Source organism: Pinus tabuliformis, chromosome 6 (genome assembly GCF_031772625.1).
Source record: "Pinus tabuliformis cultivar Carrire ecotype Pingquan chromosome 6, CPIR1, whole genome shotgun sequence".
In the NCBI taxonomy this organism is placed as follows: Eukaryota; Viridiplantae; Streptophyta; class Pinopsida; order Pinales; family Pinaceae; genus Pinus; species Pinus tabuliformis.
Window position 1 is genome coordinate 1,105,190,267 of NC_142292.1, and position 21,330 is coordinate 1,105,211,596.

Below are 21,330 nucleotides of genomic sequence, written 5' to 3' on the forward strand. Positions count from 1 at the left end.
GTTGGGAAAATATTTGACCAACTATGTTTCTAGAATGTACTTTTTTGTTTTTACTTTATTGAATTCACCTTCGCAGGTTTGTAGTGGCAAGCATAGTACATCTTTGCGTTGTTCTCATATTTAATTCCAGCGAATGAACAGGAAAAGCTAGAAAAATCAGTGCAGGTGAAACTTAACAAGGTGTGACAGCTATTTTCCCCAAAATTCTCATCTACTTAAAGATATTTTGGGTTGTTTGACTTCTAAGGGAGTTCATTCAAACATGTTCACATATGGTAAAAAGACCCATAAAATGATCAAGTGCCATGGCAACAAATTGACATGTAACAATGAGGAAGCAAATGATTTTTCAATTTGATTATACTTTGTCCCAGTATCAATTTTTCTTATATAGCCATCGTCTCATATGTAATGTGTCTTTTGTAAATGATATGTAATGATGTCCACGAGACACATGTGGAATATGAATAGCCATATATGATATGTAATAGGTCATGTATAGAATATAAAAATTCATAGGAGTTGAAGAGTCATGAGGAAGCTCAAAGGTCAACATCATTAGTTATAAATAGCTCCTCATAACTCAAGCTAAGGATTTGGATTCTTGGATTCTTGCCTTGGCTTTGTAGTGCATAGGAGATAGATCATTCTTTGGAGAAGCAAGTTGTGGCTTCATGTTCCACTACTGGATATAATGTTTCATCTATATAACAATGTACTTGAGCTATTCCATTCTTAATCAGAAGCTCTATGAGATGACACTTATTCATACATGTAACATAGATATAGTAGGAATATTCTTGTTATGTTTATGATATATGTTGCTTTAGTTACATACTAAGTTAATGAACTAATTCATTTCTTAGCTATGGTTATTATTGAATAAGTGTTGTTATGCTTTCATTATTATGTTTTTTATTATGTGGGCTAATCTATAGGTAATCAACAAGCTTTTCTCTTCCTTCTCAAGCCCCCTTTTAGGATAGTACTACTACTTTTCTAACCAGAGGCTCATTTTCCTTTTACTAGCCGTGGATGTTCCCTCGTGCACCTTACATTAGGTGCCTCACAAACCTTACATACTTGTTGCCCCAAAGAGGTGTTGCATTATGTTGTGTGTGTTTGTAACCAAGGCATATCTTTGAAACCTTTCTAGTGATCAGTGAACCGTATAACCAGATGGGACTCCTACACCAAACAGTATGAGGTCTAATTGGGACTTCAAATCAAGGAGATCCCCTTACATGTTGGCGATATCTAGCACTGTCAACATTTTTGGCACTAGAAGGAGGGATAGATGAAAAGCTAATCTTCTGAAGCCTGTTTTAATCTCTTATATTTAATGGCTTTGTGCTAGATCATAATCCGAAGGTGTTTTTCAGAAGTTTTAGTATTTCAATCCCAATGGAATTTTGGACATGACTTGTCACACTTGAAATTCAATGGAAAGGGTACAACAAACATCCATGATTATGTTATTCAATTTGTTCAATTTTGTTTCCTGAATGGTGTATATTCTGAGGAAATACTCACATGGTTGTTTACCCTTACATTGGCTTCGTATGAAGTAATGGTGTTATTCTTTACCCACAACTTCTATTTCATCTTTTAAGCAATTGGTTAATGAGCTTCATAACGTTTTCGACAAATATGAATATCAAGACGTTCTTAATGAAAATGATAAGCTTAGAGTGGAATCAAATGAATCTCTTGAACATTTTTTTTATTGTTTCCTTCATCTTTGTCATGAATTTCCAGATGAGGATGTGGATTGGCAGTTCTTGGATGAAAAGTTTCATTTCTTAGTCTGGATGTCAAGAAAATATTTTTAATCTAATTCATTATGTCCTCCTGATCAAAAAGGAATTTCGTCATCCTAAGAAGAAATGGATATGCCTTTTGTTCCATGTCCCCCTCCTTTTGGTGTCCCATGTTTTGAACCTAAACCAATCACTAAATCAAAAGATCAATTTGCTAATGAAGAATTGATTTTTATTTCATATGTCTCCCCTCATGATGATTCGTCTGTTCCTATCAATCAACCATATTTAAATCTTGATATCTCACCAATCAATCCTCAACCTGTTAATAAAATTTAACCCTTGGACAACCATGACCCTGATGAATTCCTTTTTTTTAATTTTATGGTCACTAGTACAAAATGAGAGATTAGTGACTATGCGACTAAAAAAGTTAGTCACCACAATTATTTCAAGTGAATTACTACTAAATTTGATAAATTTTAAGTGACCCAACTAAAAACAACTAACTTAAATGACTAATTTAGTCTAGGGATAAAATATACGACTAGATAATAAGTGACCCAACTAAAAGCAACTAACTTAAATGACTAATTTAGTCTAGGACTAAAATATATGACTAGATAATAAGTGACAAAATTAAAAATGATTAACATAAATGACTACTATAGTCCAAGAATAAAAATATGACCAACTAACAAGTACAACAAGTATATGAGTTATTCATTTATACTAGTCACTTAGAATTGTATCGCTTCGGAAATGGAAAATTTCAATTTTAATACTGAAGTGTTACATTTCACTAAATTTTAACACTACAAATGGATTTAGAGAGCCCCCTTTAAGAGGTCTCTGAATCCATCTACAGTGTGAAAATTTAGAGACCCCATTAAGGGGGGGATCTAAATCCATTTGCAATGTTAAAATTTAGGTAGATGGAGTCAATGACCCCCTTAAAGGGGGGGTCTATGAAGTCATCTATAATTCTATAATTATAACAATTTTATACAATATATAGTATAATTTTACAATAATAGTTTCATTTACCAATTTTATACAATATATAGTATAATTTTACAATAATAGTTTCATTTACCATTTGGAAGGAGGAAAAAGAAGAGAGTTTGAAACTACTATAAAATGGTTTTAAGGGTTAACAACAATTTGTTCGTCACATATTAGCGAGATGACACACTATTTGTTGTGGGGTTTTTCTGGTGTTATTGCATACCATGGTTGATTATTGCGCTAAATTTATAGAGACAATGACTTTATTAATTTGAATTCAAAGTACGTTGATTCAAACTTGGCCAATTTATATAAATCTAGATTAATAATCTAAAGCCATATTATTCTATAAATAATTCTACAGATACATGCATTACACAAATATGCAAAAATTCTAATAGCACATTCACATTCTTAGAATGTGCACCCATTATTATTAGAAAACCATACATACTAACAATTCTTGTGGCTCTTTATGTAGAATAACATGCCATGGCTCACATATCCAAGTTGAAATCTAAATATCCCTTAAAGAGTATCTATGTGGTTGTTTGAGGGTTACTTCATGTTTGAGGTACCTAGAGTGAGATGAGAACTACAATGTTTCACACAGTTTGAGGTACCTAGCCTAGTTTTGGTTAGGACATGGCAGTTAAGTGAAACACATGCGATACAAGTGGTTGGTGATCATGCTTAACTAGTAAGGTCATATTGAAGATGCTTGGTGAGCATGTTTCTTGAGTGGTATTAGACACTTAAGTGCAATAAAAATTCTAGCCCCATGACAAATGGTATTAAATCCAAGTTTGAATGCAAAATTGTGGAATTGTTCTTCACTATCCACACCCATTTCATTGGCGAATCTAATGGGGCTATATTGATGAGGATGTTAACAGTTCATGTTGGGAAGAATGTAAGCACCTTCCTCGAGGTTCCACTGGAAACATTATCCTATATAACATGCTAAACAAACATGATAAAGGGTGCATGACTAGTTTATATGTTTCATAACCCTCATGACCGACTCACAATGATCCCCGAGACATTTAGGATGATGTACTAGTTTGGTGTGGACTACGAGGATGAAGAATGTATAGCCTAACAAGATTCCATGATCAATGAAGTGTTGCAACACAAATTTACCAAAGGATAACACAATATGGAAATGTGTTTAATAGTGTGTTAGCCATGGCAAGGAAACATCGTTGACGAGTGTATTGAAGGTAAGTGGAAGCCTGTTTCCACTAGGTACATGACCTTTAGAGAATTACAAGAAGTTGGTCTAGATGGAGACAACATAGTCTTACACTAGGTGGTTAGTTATTCAAGTGTGTTGGCTTGAGGGAGGCAATGAAAGGTTGTTTATGTGTGGGTGGTGATGACACAACATCACTTATAACAAAACAAGCACTACAATATTTCCTATAGTTTTAGGTGCCTAACTTGGGTTCAATTAGGACATGTTGGATAAGTATAGTTCGAGTGATACAAGAGGTTGATGGTCATGCACAACTAGTAATGTCACATCAATGCCATAAAACAACTAGGCTTCTTGAGTGGTATTAGATGCTTAAGTGGATTGAAAAGTTTACCCTCATGAAAAATGGTATCAACACCACATTTAAATGCAAAAATTACAAAATGTCTCTTCACCATCAATGCCTTATCCATTAGAGAAGCCAATGGAGCCATGTTGATGAAGATTCCAACAATTAAAGTGGGGGGAGAATGCAAGGATCTTACTTGAGGAGCCATTAGAAATGACACAATGGATGACATGTCGAGTAAACATGAATAAGAGTTGACAATGAGTTTATATGTTTGGTATACTTTGTGAGTGACTTAGGTTGTTTCATGAGACAATTAGGATGGTGTACTAGTTTGGTGTGGACTAGGAGATCCCCTTAACAAGGGTTGTTCATTGACAAATCATTGTACCACAAGCTTATTGGAGGATAATGTAAATTGGAAATGTGTTGAATAATGTGTCAGCCATGGAAAGGAAACATCATTGATGAGTGAAATGTAAGTGGAATCTTGTTTCCATGAGGTACATAATCATTGAGGACTACAACGGGTTGGCCTTGATGGATACAACACAATTCTATATTGAGTGGTTAGTTGTTCAAGAGTGCTTGGCTTAGAGGAGGTGGTAGAGTGTTGTATATGGTTGGGTGGTGATGATGTCACATTACTTACCACTAAATTGACATTTCAACATTTTTTATAATTTAAGGTGCTTCACTTGGGTTCAATTAAAACATGTTGGTTAAGCATAGATCATTATGCCTAACTAGAAAATTCTATCAATGCCATGCGTTGACTAAAGTTTTATAATTATATAGCATGCTTAAATAATGACTAAATTTTTATAATTATATAGGAATGTTTTAAAATAAAATAAAAAGTTTAACATTGTGACACCTCTCTCTTACTCTCTTCCTCTTCTTCTTCTTCCTCTGTTTCTATTTTTTTTAAATAATCATAACTTACTTTTATAGAAACCTAGATCCATCTCAATTATATATCTACCAAGCACTTAGAGGGATCAAATTTCTTCACTCTAAAAGAGACTTGCATATCAAGATATTTGAACCCTCTTGGTGCTTGGTAGATCTGGAGTTAAGATGGATCTAGGATAGTTTAATTATTAATTATAATTAATTTTATATTTAATTTAATTTTTATTGGGTCAAAATGTTTAACAAAACATTACAACATCTCTATTATGTTGGGATTTTATTTATATTTATATTTCATTTTGTTTATTTTTACCTAGTCAAAATGTTTAACTAGACATGGCAACATCTCTACCATAAAGGTTAGAAAGCCTCTAGCCACAATTAAAAGTGGAGGAGCTAAATTTCTCCCAACAAATTAAAATATAAGAAATTAAAAAACTAATAAAATAGTATTAGATAAGAAATTAAAAAACTAATAAAATAGTATTATGAATGAATCTAAGAAATTAAAAAAACAATAAAATAATATTATGAATGAATCTAAAAAAATAAAAACCTAATAAAATAATATTTTGAATCATCTTTTGAATGAAATTTCCTTTGCGTCTCTCCCATTGATGACTTAGTCAATGTCTTATTTGTCTCAAAGTTATTGCTTGCGTAGAGTGTGGAGAGACCACATTTCTTTTTAAGAAGAAAAAGTAAAAGAGTAGTAGCATGTGTTATTCCTGGCTCTCGTTGTTGTGGAACAAAGAGTTGTGACCAAAACCCTACTTTTAGACCATTTCCCTCTACCTTTATAAAATTTATCCAGGTTTTCTCAGAACCCTACTTTCTGACCATTTCCCGCTACCTTTATAAACTTTATCTAGGTTTTGCCAGAAATATATGCCTATTGGTTCCACATTTTATCCATTGAGTCAGTCTTCCCCGAGGACCTAGCAGGCGTAAGGGATTTGGGGAGTGACAAGCATGATCAGAAATCTTACAGAGGACTAACGGTCAATATCTGCTTCCCAGCTTGAACCCTAACGCCATGCAACCCCTGCAATTGTTCCTAGCAAGAAGTGAGTAATCATAAGAATTTCTCTTAGATTCATCTGTTTGTCCCTATACCAATTATTTTTCCAATTTTTTTTGTGTACATGCATTATTGAGGTTTGAAGCCATTTCACTTCTTAATGCTTCAGAGTAACATAAACAATAATTATTTATTTATGATTGTGTTTTGTGTGTAGTTCTTTGAAGACGTGGGAAAAACAACTCAAACAGACTTTATGCCCCTCAAAGTCTCGCTGGCATATGTTATACCAGTTGGACTCAAAATATTGGTATTGCAGGGACACAAAAGTATCTTGTGCCATGTTATATAGGGTATTCATCTAGTCTGTATGCAATAAATGAAAATTTGGTATCAATTCATAGATGAGAAGCTTGGAACCCAATTGCAGTGGGAGAGCATTGCTTAAGACAACCAGGATTCTGGCTCATGCCTTGGCCTCACATTTTTCCACAGTGAACAAGACTGTGAAGCCACCAAATTATAACGAGCATTCAGAGACTACTAAATTACAAAAGACCCTGATTTCATTATTAGTGTCTCATCAGCGCTTGACTTCGCTCGACTTCAAATGACGATTATGAAGAAACATACTTTACCCCTATGAAAATATTTCATTTCGTCATAGAGAGATTCCTAGGGACAAAAAGAAGAGACGGGTCATTAGAGTTATACAGGATCGCCACTTTAGAGAACTGATGAAAATTTATGGAAAGAGGTTGGGTGTAGAGGCCACCCTTAACCTTCTAGGGAAGTTGGGCAAATAAAATGGTGTGAAGGAATACACTGCCATGATAGAGTTATGTGTTAAGAGGGCTGAAGAGAACCCAAATAAGGAGGAGGTTTCCAAGAAAATATGTATGGCCTTTAAGCTAGTAGATAAGATGAGGGAATGTGGATTGTTTCTAGATAAATTCAACTACACGCCCCTAATTTCCTATGTTGCAAATAAGGGCATGGTTGAAGAGTTTCATTCTCTTGTTGAGCAGACGAGGGAGGACAATGTGGATTTGTCCAAGGAGGAGCTTAGTTACTATGAGATGATGTTGTGGATTATGGAAGGAAATAGGGATGAGGTATTGGTGCCCTCAAATCTAGTTTTGTGCCACAAACATGAAAGGAGATATGACTTGGGTACTATGGAAGCTGGTTTCCTATTGGATTTGTATGAAAATGACTGGACATATGAGATTTTGAGACTCTTAGAGAAGGTAGAAAACACATATATTTCATCTCTGGTTTGTTTGACAAACTTTTTTAAATTCTTTGGGAGGAGCACACTGCAAGAGGTAGCTGAAAACTGTATTATGGCATTTAAAACTGAAGGTGTAGTGCTTTGAAGACGAAATAAAATATTTACTAGAAGGAAGAGGAGAGGTGTCTTGGAGAAGAGCTCCCAGTTGTTTATCAAGAGTGTACTTCTTTCAGATCCCAAACTTTGCACGTTAATAACAATTTTTCCTTGGGATGGACTCTCAGAAAGCTAGTAGTTGGAGAAATGTTGAATTTAGATAGACAGAAAAAACCATATTTGAATAGAATGGAAAGGGTTTCATTTCTTTTAAATATTTGCTCTTTCATATAGGGTAATTTGTTTTTTGTAAGCAGTAACTGAATTAAACTCTTCAAAGTCACAACAGGTGTATCATTACTAAAAAAATCAAAGGCACGGTATGATCGTGCCTGTGAAACCCTAAACATAAGTGATTTCATGGAGTAGGAAGTGAGTACAACCTTCGATGGGCTATATATGGGATAGGAAGTGAGTACAAGCTTCAGTGGGTTGCATACATTCAAATAATTCTAAGCGGAAGGAAAATGACAGAGACGGGTATGTCGTCATTCACAATGAAGATAATTCTATGGAGGGTGAAGCTGAAGGAGGTATTTGATTTGCTAGGGCTGGCTCCTTAGACTTGGATGCCAAAGTTCCCCATCTCTCCAGGTTGTCGACCCAGTTTCTGTTGGTGTACATGCACTAGCTGTAGACTAGCCGTAGACTTAGACTAGTTGTAGACTAGTTGTGTTAGTGTACATGCACCTAGATTAGCTCTAGTTAACTTATTGCTTGCATGCATGCGGCACATCACACTTAGCTTTAGTTAGCTTTAGTTATTGCATGCACAACTAAGCTTAACTTAGTTGCTTTTGTGTATTTATTCTAAACCTCATAATGTAGAATTTACTTTTCATTCTTTTCTCAATTCTTGCTCGCTTTCTTCCTTGCCTTGCAAGCTTGTTATTGTTTTACAGATCTAGATCTATCTGTGTTTCTCAAAATCTTACATGGTATCAGAGCACAGGGATTTGTAATCAGTGCACAAGCAATTTTATTGCAGGTTCAGAAGATTGAAGCAACAACAAAGAATGGAGTCTAAATTGGATTTTCCACAATCGGCAATTCTCACTCCATATAATTATTTCGAATGGAAGCCAAAGATTCAACTTCATCTCAGAAGTAGAGGCTTATTTCGAATAACCATGGAAATGGAAGTTGAACCAACATCGGCAGTGGAGAAATCAAGATATTTCAATCGCATGGACGAGGCCTTCGGCACCCTATGTTTATCTATTTCTCCGAAACTGCTATTTCATGTTGAATCATGTTCAACTCCAAATGAAGTATGGAAAATTTTGGAAGAATTGTTTGGAAAACAAGATGAAATGCAAGGTCACATTCTCGAAAATGAGTTAAACTCATTAGATCTGAGAAACTTTGAGAACATTCAAGATTTTTTCACAAGGTATAAATCCTTGTTGGTGCAGCTGAAAGGTTGCGGGATCGACAAATCCAAGCAAGAAAGGCAGTTGATTCTTTCCATTTTATCAAAACTTGGTCCAGAGTATGCAGTATTCGTTTCTACATTCCACACAGTCAGATCTGCAACTGGTGCAGATTGGAAGCCTCCCTCACTGGATACTTTTATTCAGTCTTTGATGCATGAGCAAGATAAGCTCATCAAAATGGGCACACTTAAAAATTCCAAAGCGCATGCACTTATTGTGCATGCAAAAGGAAAGGCAAATCCCAAACCCCCTGATGGATCATCTGGCTCTAAGGAAAGGAAAGGAACGAAAGGAAAATCAATGTGCAATTATTGCCACTGTGGTTTTCATCCTGAATCTGCATGCATGAAGAAGACTATAGATCTTATTGCGCAGACACTCCAGTAATACAATCTTGAAGACCACATTCCTGAGAATGCTAAGAAGAAGTCTGAGGAAAAAGCACCCGATCCAAGAGAAAAAGCACGTCATCCAAGAGGTAACAGGCATGCTTTGATTTCTCTTCATTCTGCACCACAAGAATGGATCATCGATTCAGGAGCTTCACATCATATGGCTTCTTCAAAGGAATCCTTTTCTTTTCTGCATGCATACTCAGGTCCTCCCATCCTCATGGGGGATAATTCTGCAGTTGCAGCAACTGGACAAGGAAGAGTGCAATTCGAAGATGGAAGTTTTGAAAATGTCTTGCATACTCCAAGGCTCGCTGTGAATCTTCTCTCAGTGTATCAGATGACACACACAGGCAGCGGAAGGAAAGTGGAATTTACCCCAGATTCCGTGAGCATTTATGACATGCAAACCAATTTGAAGATTGCATCTGGCAAGGTAAATGATCAATCTCATCTGTATACATTTTCTGATTTTGTTCCTCAAACCCTTGTTAGACCACCAGTTGTTGAACATCGAGATCAGACTTCTGCACAAAAATGGCACAGCATGAGTGATATCTTTGATGATCCTGCCTCTATCCCTCAATTTGAGGAAGATCCACAAGCACTCTTAACTATGGAACCATCCATGCCCATGCATGCTTATATAATGCATGGATCTAATCCACAAAATTATGCAGAAGCAAATGGCCATCCTGAATGGGAGGCCGCCATGCATGCGGAATATAGCTCTCTCATTGAGAACGAGACTTTGGATTTGGTTCCGTTTGACGAGGAAGAAGGGGTGGCCAAGGCCTATGACCGAGAGGCCCCTCCCAAGAGAGTATTGACCCCGGCTGAGCCCAAGAAGATCCTGAGTTCAGAAGGAGGGTCTTATTATGCATGGGCAAGTTCAGATCTCTGCATGTTTGCAGAAGCCAAAGTTGGAGCCGCCAAGCTTCTTCTCAATCATCGTGGCCTGGCTTTGCCAAAGTATTCCGACTCTTCAAAAGTTGGCTATGTGCTTCAAGGATCTGGAGTTGCAGGGATACTTATTCCGGAGGCAGAGTCGGAACGAGTGGTGAAAATCCGCAAAGGGGATGCCATTGCAGTACCCATGGGAGTGATCAGTTGGTGGTTCAATGACAATCCCTCTGACGTTTTGGAAATCCTCTTCCTCGGAGATACATCTAAGGCCCACCGATCGGGAGAGTTCACTGATTTCTACCTGATGGGTGGCTCGAATGGGCTGTTCAATGGGTTTAGCAAGGAATTCGTATCAAGGGCATGGGATCTGACGGAAGATAAGCTGGAGCACAATCATTTGAATATAAGCGGAACCGTGCCGGAAGGGATGGCGGCCCTGAGGAACCTGGAGTCGTTTCTCATTTGGAACAACTCGTTTTCCGGCCGGTTGCCCGAGCGGCTGGGGAGGGATTCGAACCTGGTTTGGCTGGACGTCTCTACCAACAATTTCACGGGCCCAGTTCCGCCGGATCTCTGTGCGCAATGTGTGCTTTTCAAGCTCATACTCTTTTCGCACTTTTCGCACAATCCTCTCGGCGGCAGGCTTCCTGACAAAATTTGGTCCGCACCAGGGTTGCACGTATTCTCTGCTTCTTTCGCAAATCTATCCGGCAAGCTTCCTACCTTCACCAAATGGAATTCGCTTCAAAACCTCCAATTGCAGGGAAATGCCTTGTCCGACAGCATTCCGCGGGACATTATTCATTGCCAGAAGCTAGCGAGACTCGAACTCGGGCACAATGTGATAACAGGGTTGATTCTCGCGCAGCTCGTGAGCATTCCCAAGATCTCGGCAACCGGTAACAGCAGGTTCGTTTTCAACTCGGGAATGATGGTGATCGAACCCTCCAATTGCACCTTCAGGTTCCTGCTGTGTCACAGGAGGGAAATAATTTCCTACAATGGCGGAGACCAGGGGTACCTGAACGAGATCTTCACATGGTGGCACAGGATCCCGAGGTGCATGAACTATCTGAAGCATTTCTGGTCCAACGATACCGAGGAATACGAGATGAAAACCAGCTTTTTCGGCGTAGACCCTCTGGAGCTCTACGTTCTGCATTACTTGGGAATCAAGCCATGGCTCTGTCAGGCCGCGGATTTACGACACCTGGAAGAAAACATGCTGAGAAGAAGTTTTACTTCTTGCGAGATCGTCCCGGGCTGAAGGACACCACTGCCTAGCCGTTGTCTTTTCTTTATTTTTGCATTATATTTTGAGGGGTTTTTTTTTTTTCCCATTGGGTTTTCCTTCTTTCCTCTTCTTTATGCATTGTATATGGGTACCTAAAATGGCCGTGTTGCCGGGACTCATTCATTTTTGCATCACACTCATCTAAGTTATGCTTAAGGGGGGGTGTCTAAGTTATGCTTAAGGGGGGGTGTTGGTGTACATGCACTAGCTGTAGACTAGCCGTAGACTTAGACTAGCTGTAGACTAGTTGTGTTGGTGTACATGCACCTAGATTAGCTCTAGTTAACTTATTGCTTGCATGCATGCGGCACAGCACACTTAGCTTTAGTTAGCTTTAGTTATTGCATGCACAACTAAGCTTAACTTAGTTGCTTTTGTGTATTTATTCTAAACCTCATAATGTAGAATTTACTTTTCATTCTTTTCTCAATTCTTGCTCGCTTTCTTCCTTGCCTTGCAAGCTTGTTATTGTTTTACAGATCTAGATCTATCTGTGTTTCTCAAAATCTTAGCTCCTTAGACTTGGATGCCAAAGTTCCCCATCTCTCCAGGTTGTCGACCCAGTTTCTACCTTCAAGATGATCAAAAGTTGCACAGGTTTCGACCTTTAATTTTGAAGATCTTACCTTTCACAGAGGGGATATTGTCTCGAATCTCTTGACAAAGAAAACCAGGATAGCTTCTGCATCCATATGCAGTTTGGGAATAACATAAATGATCATTTTTTCAGGGTGTTTGATAGGCATGGAGAATTTGGAGCACAATGCTCATAGTTTGTAAGGAAATATTTATGTGAAAACTTGCTCAGGGACCCAAATTTCCATATGGATGCTATGAAGCGATACCATTCAACTTTTGAATCCATCAATGCCCAGCTATGTTGCCACAGCAAAGATGATTCCATGAGTGGCACGACTGCAATAATTGTGCTAGTGAGAGGTAATAAATTTTATGTTTCCAATGTCGGAGATTCTAGGGTTGTTATCATAGACAATAGGGGAAATGACCTTGTCGCAGTGGACCTCTCCAGTGATCAGACACATTTCCAAGTAGATGAGTTTGATTTTGTGAGAAGATGTGGAACCGGGGTATTGACTCTGACCAGCTTGAAGGGTTCAAAAATCAGAATGTACAGTGTTGGGGAGGTAAAGAAGATGATGATGGCTATCCTCCTCGCCTTCAGGTTCAAAATGGGATGATTCCTGGCACTGCCTTCACTAGGAGTGTTGGAGATACTATTGTTGAAAACATAGGGGCTACCTCATTTCCTGAGACTCTTGTGATGCAACCTACATCTATGCATCCATTCATTGTTATTGCAAGCGATGGAGTCTTTGAATTTCTCCAATCAAGCAATGGTTGATATGGTTAGTAACCTAACCCCATAATTTGTTCTATATTTTTGAAGGTTTACGCTATGTATCCAGTTAATCTGATTTCCTATGTTAATACTTAATGTAGTTGTTGAGTTTTATGTAGACTTTATTTTTCTTTCAAAGGCATATCTCTCCTATGTGTCGTGTTACTGCAAATTTAACAAGGGTATCATGGACATGTACTGTAGTGTTTTAAAGGTCCATAGGCAATAGTATTTAGCTTGCAATTAGAGTAAAATTATTATGTCATCAATGTCAACTCTGATAATTTTTTCTCCTTCAGCATCTATGATATGTTTTGAACACATTTTACAAATTTAAACCTTATCTAAGTGAGTGGATTGTGGGCACATGAGCTCTTGAGAAACTATCATGTTTGGTCCTTCTAAAGTGGATTGGTTGTCTCACACTAGAACATGATCTAAAGCAAAGTTATTAGTGGTCATTTTACTTCATGATATGGTAAAATATAACGAGTTTCTAAGAGATGCACCAACTTGTAATCCATAAAAATTGCTAGCTACAAGACTTCCAACAGAAAGAGATGCACCAGCTTGTAATTAACGAGAAGCCCAAATGGCCAGAAATTCTACACATTGAGTTAACCATACATAGAAACCAACATGAGCCAATCCTTGGAAAGAATGTGACTTCACAGTTTACAAGAGAATTTTTTCGTGCTTTTCAGATGGATGAGGATCCTTAGAATTATGAAAAATGGCATAGTCGTTGCCCAAGTCTGCATAAAATCCACCTCTGTGTATTCTAAATTTCAATAATGATGTTGGAAAACATCAAAAGTGGGCTTCTTGGTTGAGAGAAATCAATGTCAACCAAATTGCTAAAGTTCTAGCATGGTTGTGAAGAAACATACAAGACTGAATGTTATTCTATAATAGTTGGGAAGTCTTAATTATGAATATAAATTGTTATAGGAAAAGAAATGTAGAAGAACCCAAGCACACCCCAACATTACTGACCTTTTCACGACCAGGAGAAAGATTGGTTAGACTTTTACTTTCCACAAGGGAAAACATAGTCGTGTATGCCTTTGAGAGAACATATTTAGAACAGGGTTGTTGTTGTTTCCTTCAATCCCTTGAAAGCATGGCTTCAAGATACATACATTAGAGCTTCCTAGAAGGCTATAATAAGAGAACCCTTTCAATAAGATTTAGCTAGAGTGAGTAAAGACCAGCGAGTTGCCCAGATCCATTGATAGGGGTATAGATTGTAAAATTGAAAAATGAATAACCATTTCCTATTTATAAAAGGCATTGATAACTATAACTGTTATCATGGATTTCCTTATGATCTCAAGCATGCTTAGGTAAGAGAAACCATGTCCTTTGGCTTTATGGCATATTCTACATCGGAGATGATAGTTAGATATCCTTGTGTATTTGGCATTGAATTTTAAGGTATAAATACCTTTCAAAACTAACTAGATCATTCAGAAAAACTCTCCTTGTTTATGAAGTAATAATAACATATTGCTTGTCAGATACAGGGAGTGATATCTTATTGAAATTTGATTTTACAACTATTTATTAAGGATAACCATATCTTGAATGTAAACATTCCTTCTAATATATGTTTTTCTTTGGACTCAAACTTCCAGTCAACACGAGTATTTAATACTGGAAGTGAAACATCTTGCCACACAACGAAAGTCTTGTTTGGATACTTCACATTTAACATTGGGACAAAAATGTCCCACTCTGCTACAAAAGTCTTGTTCAACTATTTTAGATTAAGAATCCCTAATGCAATATGCTTGAAATGAATGTAACAAGCCCCCACAACATCCCAAGCCATGGAACTAACTTAATTTGGCATTCCTACTAACTGCTAAAAGAATTTTCTTATTATATAATAGAATAATATTCTTTCCAGAGAACCCCAAAACAATATAATCTAAGTGAACTGATACTAAATTTGGCTACTTCCAAGCATTGGAATTGTGCCTCCACCTCCTCTAGCACTCTGAAGTGTACTTCCAGTTAAATTTGGAATATATAAAGGATGTTGTTGTAAAACAAATGTTACAAAATACCACTTAAGTGAATGCGGTAGACAAAATAGACTTGTATTAGAAATTTATGATCAACGCTTGACAAAGGAGCTATGTGAAAATTGATGATTTTGTCGCTTGGAATCAATACCATATTATAGTTGCACGTGCACATATGAAGAACACTTGTAATGAGAGGAGGGACATTTGATATAGTATTCAATTTTTAATTATCAATACATGGTGATATCTCCATGAGAGAGATATGTAAGTTAGGGCAGTGCCACTAGACAATGAAACCATAAAGAAAAGAAATGTGAATTAAATGCTTAAATCACTTCATAAATTCTCATAACTCAAAAGTACTCTGCCAGTAAAGTTTTGCTAGGTCATGTTGGTGGTTGGTATTAGACTTGCATTTTGTGCTTCTTCAACGACAACTTCATTAGTGGTGCAACTCTTCTTGGTGACTTGGGGTCCTTGTTTTTATCTCAATTCTTAGTTACGGCTTTGGCCTCCTAGATGATAACTATGTAGCTTTGCATCATTTCCATATCAAACTTGCACTTGCACATGCAGAACACTTGTAAAGAGAGGAAATACATCTGATGTATTATTCAATGTCTATAATTTATCCATATAGAATGATATATTTGTGAGAGAGAGATGTATGGTAGAGAAGCAACACTGCATAATACAACCATGAAAAATGGACATGTGACTTTATTAAATGTTGAAATCACTTTACTTCTTTAAATTCTCATAATACAAGCACACTAAGTATCCACTAGTGTCGTTTCACTAGATCATGATGGCAAATGGTGGAAGACTGATATTATGTGTTGCTTCTAGGACAACTTCTTTGGTGTGCAACTCTTCCTAGTGACTTGAGTCCATGGTTTTCTCTCACTACTTGGGCATTTGGGGTTGTCTTTGGATTTCAACTTTATTTGCAATCTGGTGTTGGATTTATTTTCCCCCTAATGAAAGAAGAAAGTACCAAGTGCAATACACAACGTGACCTTTAAAACAATAAATCTCATTTGAGGGTTGAACAGGAAATATCACAAACAATTGTATATGGCTTGTGTTAGAACACTCTCTAACCTTCTCAGCTCTAGTTTTGGTTGAATAAGGAACATGTCCTTCATTGAGGAAAATTAAAAGTTAAAAGAACTCTGGACTAAAAGAGTTGGAACCTATTCGTAGTTGAGAAAACTAAGCTCCTTTGGTCCTCAGTACTAAGTATAAGACAATATATGACCACTAAATCATGGACTATATAATTTAGTGGTTGAACTAGAAATATCACTAAAAATTGTACCTTGTATTTGTTGGAATATTTTATTGCCTTCTCAGCTCCATTTTTGGTTAAATGAGGAAGATATCCTCCATCAAGGGAAACAAGAAGTTGAAAGAATTAAGAAGTAAAATATTAGAATCCACTCATAGTTGAGAAAATTAAGCTCTTTTGATTCTCTGGTATCTCATTTGTGTAACTTTTTTTTGTCTGCCACTTAGCTTGAAATGAATTTTGAGTTTCTAATACTGTGTTTCTAATTTTTCGTTTTCATCATTGGTGTCTACTAGTGCTTGGGAACAATAAGGCTAACTAGATTTTTAATTTTATTTTCCACTTTGATTATCAATTTGGCTTATACTGGTTGGCCTTTAACAAAATCATGTCAATTTGGCAGCCAAATTTTTATATTCACAATATTTAATAGCTGAGTAGATGAATGTAAAAGTTGCATGTGCATATAACTAGCATGTTAAGGAAATATGAAATCATTTAGCTTAGCTAATTACCTTATGTGCAACTGCTTCGTAAGGAATTCTTATCATTATTGGACATTTCACTGAAGAATTGACAAACATAGGAATGTTAGTATGAATTTTGAATTAGAGTATCCTCACTTCTAACTGAAGAGCATATATTAGGATCAAACTGTAATGTAATTTTCTTTCAGATATTTGTGCCAAGGTTGAAGTATTCTAGTTTTCTTAGTCTTTTTGGTTTATACGTATATTACTTGGTTTCAAAAATTTATTTTTACTGTTTTTTTGTGTGGTTTGTTGCTTCAGATTTCCTCTAATAAAATATTTTCCTTGAAGCCATGCTTTGGAATGTATGGTTTTGGAGGCCTTGCTGCTTCCATGCATCAGAGAGGGTATGTCACAACATTTATAATTGTTGTAATTGGCAAGTTTCCTATATGAAATTATGAAGATTATCTATAGACTCAAGATTTGAGTTACAATATTATTTCATTCTTCTTAAGAAATTGTTTGTGAGGCTAGTTATGGTATCATCAAAGACAAAAATGTCAAATAAAGTTGTTATGTTGAAATTGGAAAAGGACATGCTTGTACAAAAATCCAAAGAGAATCGGATCTAGAGGGTGTGTATTTTTCATCTCTCATTCTACCAATAGTGGATGAAAAGTTAAAACCTTATATGCATGTGTTTCTTAAATAAATACAAAAAAGGGGTTAATTTGTCCCTTTCAAAATGGCTTGAAGTCGGCTAGATCAATGTGACTGAAGTATACATTACCATCATTTCATCGATGGTTTGTTTACATAAAACATGAGACATAAGGGAGGTCTCACATGAAGAACTTTGAAAGTCTCCTCATTGGACTTTTACAAAGCTATGTGGTTTGCATTGTTTGCAGGTTAATGTTTTCATGGCTTCTATGTTTTATTTTATACAAGGAATATGTATTTGGAGTCATGTTCTCTTGTGTAAGATTCTGTGTAAGTGGTTGTTGTATTTATTATGCAACTATTTAGTTTTGTTGTAGTGATTTAATTGTAGCCTGATTGTCAGTTCTAGATCTGCTTGTCCAGATTTTTGAAAAATATTTTGTTTACAATCATATACTAAGAATGTAAAAAAAGAGTAAGATATTTGTTTCTATATATAAATTCACTTGCAATGCATTTTACTTATTCACAATTTTTCAAGGTGCACCATGAAACACTCTCACATAGGCCAAGTGGTTATGTATCATAATATCATTTCTAAGGTTCTGAAGTATTGGAATAAAAAAATGATGACTCAAGAAACAGTTTTGAGAAATGTCATTGATGCCAAAATTGTATATTGATCTATAAAAATTATAAAACATTTGAATCAAATGTGAACACAACTAAGAGACAATGAAACACTATTGGCATCCTTAGTCCAATAATCATAAAGTGTATCCTAGTTAGTTTGGTAAGTTGTCTAAAATTTGAAGGAAATTTCCCTTCAACCTTTATTTTATTTAAACAACTTGATAAAGATTTGATGTAATTGAGATTCATTTCCCAGATGTTTAGTGATAATGCATTTACACTGCGTTTTTTATTATGTTGAAAATAACTTGGATGAGATCAGTAAATGTAATTAGTGGTTTCAATGACTCAATTAAATAATTTAATGGTATAGTGGGCACCCGAATTATACATTTTCTTGGAAATTCTTCTAATGGTGTGAAACAATGCTTGTTTGTACTATTTTTTTCTCAAACATGTAACCAATTTCCTCACTCTCTCGCCCTAAGAAAGAGTAAGATATTACTCTTGGCTCATGAAAATCCTTATTCAACAATTAGCTCAGGAAGAATGATATATATATATATATATATATATATATATATATATATATATATATATATATATATATACACAAGTGGGATTTAAACCCAAATTTGGAAAATAATGATTGTTCCTGCCAATAACCCAAGCTACTAAACCTTATTGACAATTTTTGTTTTTAATTTATGGAGCAAACTTGTGATTTCATTAGGCACCATGATATATTCTATGCAATCAAGGTATTATTTTATTCTTGTCAAAGCAATTGAATCTCATGAGCTTATATTATTGTTGAAATATCAAGCTTCGAAGAAGATTTGAGTACAAATTTACAACTTCTAGGTGAAAAATATTGTTAGAAAGCACTTTTCATGTTAGAATTGTTTAACGCTATTAGTTATTTTTTAAACTCATTTTTCACATATTTAATATTGTGGTCATTGGAAAGTGATGAGTTTAAATAGCCATTTGAGTTTGAGATACAATGTGTAACTATTACAGTAGAATCCTTGTTCAAGGTGATGGCTTTTAGAAGTTCAAATTTAGGTCATAATTGCTAACAATAGGCATATTAATCTAGAAAAATATATAAATATCTAGGATGATATTGAAGCAAAATGTGAAACTTATGGTAATTACTAATATCATAATCAAATGCAACGATATGTAGGTGTTTATGCATATGTCCTCAATATACTAATTTTTTATGAATAATGTACTATTTTGGAATGTTGAGAGGTGTATATATCCAAGTTAAATTCAAATTATTGGAATGAAGATCAACTTAAGTGTATGTTGAAAGACATCTACTTTCCATATATTCATGTTGGACTCTTTGTCTTATATGTTATTGTAATAACATTATTCGGTTGGAGTTGAGGAAAGTTTTACACTCCTACATTGTTTATTATTGGAGAAGATGAACAAGAGAGGAATTAATCAATAATTAGTCTTATACTTTGAATTGTACCTTATTTCATTTTCAGAAGAGAAATTCAATATTGATGGTAAAAAGTAGGAATTAAAGAAAGAGGATAATAATACCATTAGAGCGACGGATGTAGAGAGAGAGAGAGAGAGAGAGAGAGAGAGAGAAGAATTGTTCTAGTGATACCCTTAAAGTCAATATCCCACATGAGATCCAGATTGATGGTCAAGTATTTAGAATTGGGGATTCACCTGCAATACCTTGGCTACACAATGGTAAAGTTTTGAAGTGATAAAACAATATTTCATGTTTAAATTGCAATCCAACCAATATTCAGTTGGAAACTCATATTGTAATACTTGACATATCATATAATATAATTTGTGGTTGAAATTATTTATAGTTATACTTGATATTATTTAGTGTTGTCATTAACATATGTAACTTTACGTTTTCATATTAGATGAACATGTACATTGTATGACATTTTCTTTAATTTAGTCGCAAAATCATATTAATTAATTTAAGTTAAATACTAATGAACACGTGAAATCAATATAAAATTGCTAAATTAGTAGTCTATATTGATTAAAGATAAACATAAATAAAATGAATATATAACGACTAAATTAGTCATTTATATTAATTATTAATGAAAGTAAATGAAATGAATATAAACTACTAAATCAATCATTTATATAATGAATATGAAACTACAAAAAAAGAAAGATCAATGACTACTATAAATGATAAATTTGTGATTACAAATAACGACTAAATTTTTCATTTATATGATTATTAGTAGTTAATTTACAGTATCTTATAACACAATCAAAATTTAGTCATATTTCTTTGGTCATTAATTGGTTTCAAACAATGACTAAAATTTACAAATATATCACTATTAGTAGCTAATTTACGGTATCTTATAACGCGACCAACATTTTGGTCATATTTTTTTGGTCATTAATTGGTTTCATTAGGTAATCATATAGTAGTATATTTTGTTATGTATTTGGTCATTAATTGTAGCAGTTAATGACTAAATATACTACTAGATGATAAATTTGAGACAATCAATTAATGACTAAGCTAAATACGACTAAAAGTTTGTCGCATTATAAGATATTGTGAATTAGCCACTATTGGTCACCGACTAAAAAATAGTTGTTTATATGCAAATTTTAGTCATTTTTTTAGTAACTAATTAGCCATTTTGTACTAGTGGGTGATGCTTGTTCAATTAACATGGATGAATATTTTTTCCTACAATAAGATTTAGATTTGCATGAATTTCAAATGAAGTTTGATGCGATCATCGAAGATTTTCTTTCATGTATATCTCATTTCGATCAAGAAGATGAATACTTATCATTGAGGATTTTTGTGGAAATCTTGAAAATATATTTGATCAACATCAATTTTCTTTTGAATCTCATGATTTTAGTGATGACTCTTCTTTAGATAAGCAGTTGAATGTGTTTTCTCAGAATTCAAAGTTAAGTCAGGTGACTAGGACACTTCAACCTACGTTGATGGTTATGTCAGGTTCTTGTCACCTTGATGGTATTTATGATTTTGGTAAGTTCGGGATTATTTTGTGAGATATTATTGTTATTTTCATCTCGTGGGATGACACCTCTCTTTTGAGGTATTCTCGTTTTATTCACATTAAATTTTTTAACCTTCAAGGAAGAAAGTAATTTGATGTTGAAATTCCAACACTACATCACACTGCAAGCAAATATTTAATATGGA

General features: G+C 35.1%; 2 long non-coding RNA genes across 2 annotated transcripts; both read left to right on the forward strand.

The window, feature by feature from the left end:
- Positions 1-6,057: 6,057 nt before the first annotated feature.
- LOC149262777 (uncharacterized) lies at positions 6,058-6,942 on the forward strand. Its single transcript, XR_016249572.1, has 2 exons — positions 6,058-6,297; positions 6,469-6,942. It is a non-coding gene; the product is annotated as an uncharacterized LOC149262777 (long non-coding RNA).
- Positions 6,943-7,218: 276 nt separating this feature from the next.
- LOC149262778 (uncharacterized) lies at positions 7,219-12,732 on the forward strand. The gene is made up of 2 exons (XR_016249573.1): positions 7,219-8,235; positions 12,221-12,732. It is a non-coding gene; the product is annotated as an uncharacterized LOC149262778 (long non-coding RNA).
- Positions 12,733-21,330: the final 8,598 nt, after the last annotated feature.